This window comes from Helianthus annuus, chromosome 8, assembly GCF_002127325.2.
Source record: "Helianthus annuus cultivar XRQ/B chromosome 8, HanXRQr2.0-SUNRISE, whole genome shotgun sequence".
NCBI lineage: Eukaryota > Viridiplantae > Streptophyta > Magnoliopsida > Asterales > Asteraceae > Helianthus > Helianthus annuus.
Genome location: NC_035440.2, coordinates 15498620 through 15505518, shown reverse-complemented (window position 1 = coordinate 15505518; position 6899 = coordinate 15498620).

The following is a 6899-nucleotide window of genomic DNA, read 5'->3' as shown; positions in this document are numbered from 1 at the left end:
TTAGGAATGTTTAGGTGTGTTTTAGGAGGGTTGTTATATGATGCGAGATGATCGATGGTCTTCATGAATCCGATAGTCCATGTATGATCGATAGTAACTGTGATTAGATCGACAGTTATATTGTATATCATACAAATCGAGTGTTCATGATGAAGTCGAGAGTATGTTGTTGGATTCATACATTTAACATCGACAGTATGCATTGTAAAACTTTCAATTCACATTGATGACATCATCATCATGATGTCATCATCATTATCCAACTGTGCCGTTATCGTGTCTTCGTTATTTATATCTCGTTCTCCTAGTCTCACGACTGAGGAATGTCGTTAACCTAGGTCTCGAACCGAACCGAACCGAACTGAACCGAATCGAACCGACCTAATCCACACAAAAGTGCATCAACAGACCAAAAAGGCTAAAAGCCCCAAAGGAACCCGCCTCCACATGATCACCATCTTTTACAGTTAATTTTATAAAATCTAAGTTATTTATTTGATAAACCAATTTTTATAAACTTTGTATAATTTTATATATCTTATAAATTGCCAAAATTGTCCCTGAGGTTTCCACATATATTTGAAGTAAAACGGCAAAAAATCTCAAACCTCAGGGACGATTTTGTCAAAAAAAAAGTTAGACATTTGAATGAAAATGACAAAAAATCTCAAAATTGAAAGACGAAATGGTAAAAAAAAGTTGTTTTGGATGAAAGTGTCAAACGGGCCCAAACCTCAGGGACGATTTTGACAATTTACTCTATAAATTTATAGTTGAATGAAACTTTATATATAATTCAAAAATAAAAAATAAAACTTACATTAAAGAAAGAGTAAAGAAAATATAAATATAAAAACTAGAAAATGAGAAAACAAAGACGAAAAAATTTAAATAAATAACGCAACCCAAAGAACACAAAAACTAAAAAAAACTTGGAGAATACACAGAATCCTATTACAAGCAAAGAAGTTTACAAATTCCAAAAAGAAAAAAACGTGACAGGAAAGTTGAGGTGCACAAAAGCTGATAGGAAAGAAGAGATAGAAAAACTGCACCCGGCTATCTAGTATTACACTTATGTGTGTGGCCATGAACTCTTAGAAGACTTTGACCCATGACTACAAATCTCCATTCAACTCTTGAAAGATATGATCAGTATATCTAATATTAGTTTTTTTAGTTTTTATTTTGGAATTACAAAAAAAAAAAAAAAAAAAAAAAAAAAAAAGATTATATAACATGCTATACATCCTCCACTACTTGAGAAACTGAACATTTATCTTGCCCCAAAATGGAAACCAATATTTTTATCACTACTACTCACACACTTCGATCACCCTCTTAAAAGTCTTAGAGAACTATCAAGATCATTTCTTTGTCAATTTACAATAATACCCTTTTACAATTCCCATCCCAATTCAAGCAAGCACATGGTACCATTATTTACCAATTTTGCTATAACAATTTCATTCTATACAAGAGCTTTTAGTTCAACTGGAGAAAACAAACATCACCTATTCAATTTATATAAAAAAATCTCTAAAAGAAAACCCTAATCCAAACAAACATGTAAAAGTACCAAAATTGATCAATCCAAATTGTAAGAACTAGGTTCAATTTTGATTAAAATATTATAAAATAAATAATAAATAATAACAAGACTCTCGTTATTTGTGGGAAATTCGACTATTACAATACCTGTTACAAAAACTAAATAAACGTATATAAAATACAATATAATTGTACCAATCTTGATTCAAGCAATCGTCTTTGGAAACTTCAACCGCACCTTCCAGATCGAAACTCCGCTGCAAGACAAGCAAAATTGTTGATGGTTTTGGCTGAGGCACGTGTTCAACACGCTTCCCTTAAAACAGATTTCACACCTCCTATAAGACGGTTCTGTCTCCCAGGGTACAACAACCGGAACCGTATGTGTACTGCCGGAGATGGCACTCACACCCTAGATTACACTGAGTATAATGGTGTTTACAAATGTTGGTAAAAATGATGAAGTTGTGAATAATTTAGAGAATGCTCTTCTCTAAAGTCTCATAAGATGTAGAGATTATTCTTGAGTATATCATTCTTCTACCTTTTAAAATGAATAAAACATATTCATTATATAATGAAATACCTCAAGACTCATTAAATCCTCTTAATTTTGACATAAACAAGATAATTAATATTGTAATTAACAAGATAATTAATCTTGTAATAAAAAGGATTAAACCCTAACTTAATGGATATTAAGTGGTAGTAAAAAGAAACTGCCATTCAACTTATGACACTAGTGGAAACCGTCTAACATTAACTCTCTAGGAAGTAGACTGGTTTGACCGGTCGAGCGCGCATGCAGGCGCGCCTTAGTTGAGCCTGCACTATGCTTCCGCGGAGACATACCTTCTTGTGCCATGCGCTAATTGGAAGTCGCTACGCACACCAGGATGCCAGCTGGTCATCCACCTTCGAGGCCCACGCGCCATCTGCACTTCCGTCTTAGCCGCACGCCTAAGGAGCTTGCGCCATATGGAGTCGCGCGCCACACGGATGCCACTACGCATACCAGGACGCCACCTGGTTATGCGCCATCCATACTCGCGCGCCACACGGATGCCACTATGCATACTTCGCCATAGCCAATGACGTGCGTCATGCGCCTAAGGAGCTCGCACCGCATCGACATGTGCCATGCCATGGCATACGCCTACGCCACCCAAAGGTGCGCCATAAGCGGACCCGCTATGTATCTGACCACACGCTCATGGGCAAAAATACAAAGGCGGTGTGCGAAGTTCAAAGTGCACCACATTGGGCCTATAGCCCATGTCACGCGCGCATAAGTGCGGGTGCGATGCACCCTTGGTCCCCACTAGTGTTTGCCTTTAAGGAAACAAGTTACAAGGAGGGCTCCTCCTTATATACTACTTTACGTTTTGTCATCCCACCTATGTGGGACAAGGTGACAAATCTCAATCCATTTTTCTCATCTTTGTTTGTTCCAAACATACAACTTCAAGCTTCGATATCTGATTCATCTTAGCTCTATTTGGACATAGTTTGAACACAAGCCCATAAATAAATTATTTATACAACACATATATAAATATTATTGATGTCCAAAATATTTAGTGAAAAAATTATTTTCACTAAATTTCCGACACAAATCAACGCAAAATGCTTCATACATCAAAACCCAGATCAAAAATTCCATTAAACACATCCAAATTCAACCAACAAAAGAAATCAAGATCCAAACAATACCTTTGAATGATCAAATTGGAAGATAGAACACAGTACGAGGTTTAGAAGCAGAAGCGCTTCTAGGAAGCTGAAAACACTTGGGAATATGATCAATTTGTTTGCTTTTTGGGGTCTTTTCTTTCTGTAATACACCTTCACCTCCACTGCCATTTTTGTTGTACAAAACAAGAAAGATATGATAATGAAACCCTATAATGTTTGGTGAATATTATTGTTTGGGGAATGGTTATTGTGAACGGGTCTCATTTGTACTGGTGTACTCTTGTACACGTAAAGATTGGAGTAGGCGGTGGTTTGATGGTGAAGACGGTGGTGGTGGTAGGTGAAAGGAGAGAGAGGGGGAGGGGAGCGATAAATATCTGTATTGTTTATTATACATGTGTGTATATATATATGGGGATGATTCAAATGAAAACCATTTTTATTGCGAAAACTCGAAAATTAACTAAAAAAGCCTAAAAACACAAAAAAAAAATTGAGTTTTTTTTTATAAAAATCGCTAGTTTTTTTATATAAATTTTTTTTTCAAAAAAAAAATTGTAGTGCACATGTGTAGTACACATATACATGTGCACTACAAGTTGTTTTTTGAAAAACCGTTTTTTTATATAATTAAAAAAGCAAAATTGGTATGCAAAAAAAATTGGTATGTTTTTTAGGCTTTTTTAGTTAGTTTTCGAGTCTTCGCGATAACTAGTGGTTTTCATTTGAACCTTCCCCATATATATAGAAACGGGATCAGGAGAAAACGCTCAAAAGTGTGAGAACAGTGAGAACGCATCCTGGCCCAACACGTGTCACGCGACATAGAGAAGGGCGGAGGGGCTTTTTTGTCCTTTCATATTTCTTTTTTTAAACGCGTGTCACACACTACTAGAAAATTGTCTAGTTTGTGACAACCAAATTTGTAGCAAATTTGTCTGAAATTGTCCTTACCCACAAATTTCCTACAAAAATGCCGACAAAATTATTATTTTATTTTTTAAAATTATAATATAACTTTTTTTGTAGCAAATGTGTAGCAACTGCTGTCAATTTCCTACAAATTTCCGACAAACTTGTCATTTTATTTTTAAAAATTATCTATTTTTCTAAAATTGATAAATAACAAATAAAATTACTTTTGTTTGTAGGAAACTTGTAGCAACTGGTGTCAGTTTGCTACAATTTTCCGACAAATCTCACATATGTATTTTTTTAAATTATGTTTTCTTCTTAATATGTTGAATAATAGCTTTTTTGTAGGAAATTTGTAGCAACCGGTGTAAATTTGCTACAAATTTCTGACAAATTTAATATTTTATATTTTTTAAATTATTTATTTTGTTGTAGTTACAAATTATATAATATTTTATAATTTTTGTCGGAATTTTGTCGAAAAGGTTATAATTTTTGTGACGAAATTGCTACAAATGCTTATTGTGTGGCAATTTTGTAGGAAATTTGTGGAAAAGTTTTGGGTTTTTTTTTGTTTTTCTTTTTTGTCAAAAAATTGTAGGAAAATTGTAAAAAATTTGAGTTGTGGGAAATTTGTAGGAAACTTTTGTAGGAAAAAATGTAGTTTTCTAGTAGTGACATCCCGTTTCCATTTTTTTGGTGTTTAATAAATACGCGGCGTTTTTATTGTTTTTAGATCAGGATCATAGTAAATATTTTGGCGTTTTAAGTATGTTTGGCGTTTTTATTGTTTTTAGATCAGGATACATGCCTATAATGTTAAAAACATCAGTAATTTTCTTGATGTTTATTATATCAAGTAGGATACAGGTCTATAATGTGACATACAATTATGGGGTTTTGAAAAGATAAATAAATTCAATTTTCCATGTAGTGGCTTTTAATATAATAAATGTTTGGCAATAATGTTACCGTCTCTTCATTTTACTGTTTAGCAATTACTGTTTCGTTCAATTTTCATCTGTCAATTAGTGTTGAGTTTTTCAGTAATACTTTGTTTGGCATTTTTGGCGTTTTATAGCAACATCGTGCTTTGCTAGCATCCATTCTCTCAGTTTCACACTATCAGGCGTTTTGGTGTTTGTAGTTTTTGGCGTTTTATACTCATTTTCTTTTTATTTGTAGAGAATTAGATAATAAACAACAGAGAATTAGATAACAAACAATAGAAAATGAAAAAAATAAAAAATTATAATCTGATTTCTCATCCAAATCTTCACTGTCATCAGCCTTTTCTACTTTAACCTTTTTGGCGTTTTGAACCTGTTTTTGAATACCTTATGTAGATCCTTATTTTCCTACATAACGCTCGTCTATAGAAGATGCTTATTTTTTGTGGCATCCTTTATTGTGGGTTGATATATACTTGTTTGACGACATGTTGAAGATCAACGCATGCTCTATTGTATTGATCACTTCATGCCATCAATATATCCATCAAGAACAAAGTGACTTGATGACACATCAGTGTCATCAGTCTCTTTTTCTTGAATATTTGTCCATCTCATTCAGCAAAAACTTATAGAGATACCCACCTCAGAGAAGAATCCATTCAGTGAAACTTCATTCAGAACAATACTCAATATAGAAGAAACGAGGTTCAGCATCTGTGGCTTTTTTAACTATTTTTTTGGCGTTTTTAAAGTGAATGGTTTCTAGGAATTATGGCGTTTTTTTTTTGTTTGTGATCAGTTGATTGTGCAGAGACGTCTCTCTAATAGGATATTTTTGGCGCGTAGTTTAGGCGGGATTTTATTTATAATAAATGATTTTAATAAAGTAGCCGTCGTTTCGGTTACTGTGTATTTTTACTGTTTTTTGTTAAGCTTTTTATGAGTTTTTAGGGTCATATACTTTCCATCTCCCAAAGCTTGGTGTTTTTTAATGGATTTAAGTAGTTTTTGGCGTTTTTTTTTTTTTATTTTTAGCTTTTACTAATACTTCTGCAAATTACTTTTATTATAGCTTGGGAGTTTTAGCGTTTTACTGCATTTATGGTGTTTCACAAGCATTATGACTGTTTGCCTTTTTATTAATATAATGTTTTTTTTTATTTTAAGTTGAAAAATACATAACAAACAACAGAAAAAGAGAATTAAAAAAATAAAAATAGAAACAATTCATCTTCCAAGTCTTCACTCATAAGTCTCTTTTATCTTTCAAACATGTTCACTGGCGGTTTGGCTTTGTCAGGCTTGTGTTTTTGTGGCCGTTTGGAAAGACAAAAAGACATAAGCTTTTTCTTTGAATAAGTATCTTCAAACAACTCATCAGTGTCATTCGTCTTTTCATGATATTATAATATTCATCAATAACAAAACACAAAAAATGACATAAGTCTGACCCAGCAACTTTTTGTTTATGATTTGTCCGTCTCATGCAACAAAATGTTATTTGCCCATCAATAACATCAATTCAGGGAAGAATGCATTCTCCGTAACTTGGCGTAGAACAATATTGAATATACAATAATCGATATTTACCATTTTTGGTGTTTTACTGAGGAAATAGTGTATCTGAAAGAAACGTCGATTTTTTTGGAATCTTTGAAGTCTGAGTGTTTTGGAGTTTTCTAAGATGATTGGTATATAGTAAAATATGGCGTTTTTTTGAGTAGGTGTGTTTGGTGTTTTGGGGATTTTGGCGTTTGTAAGATGAATGGTATATAGTAGAAAATA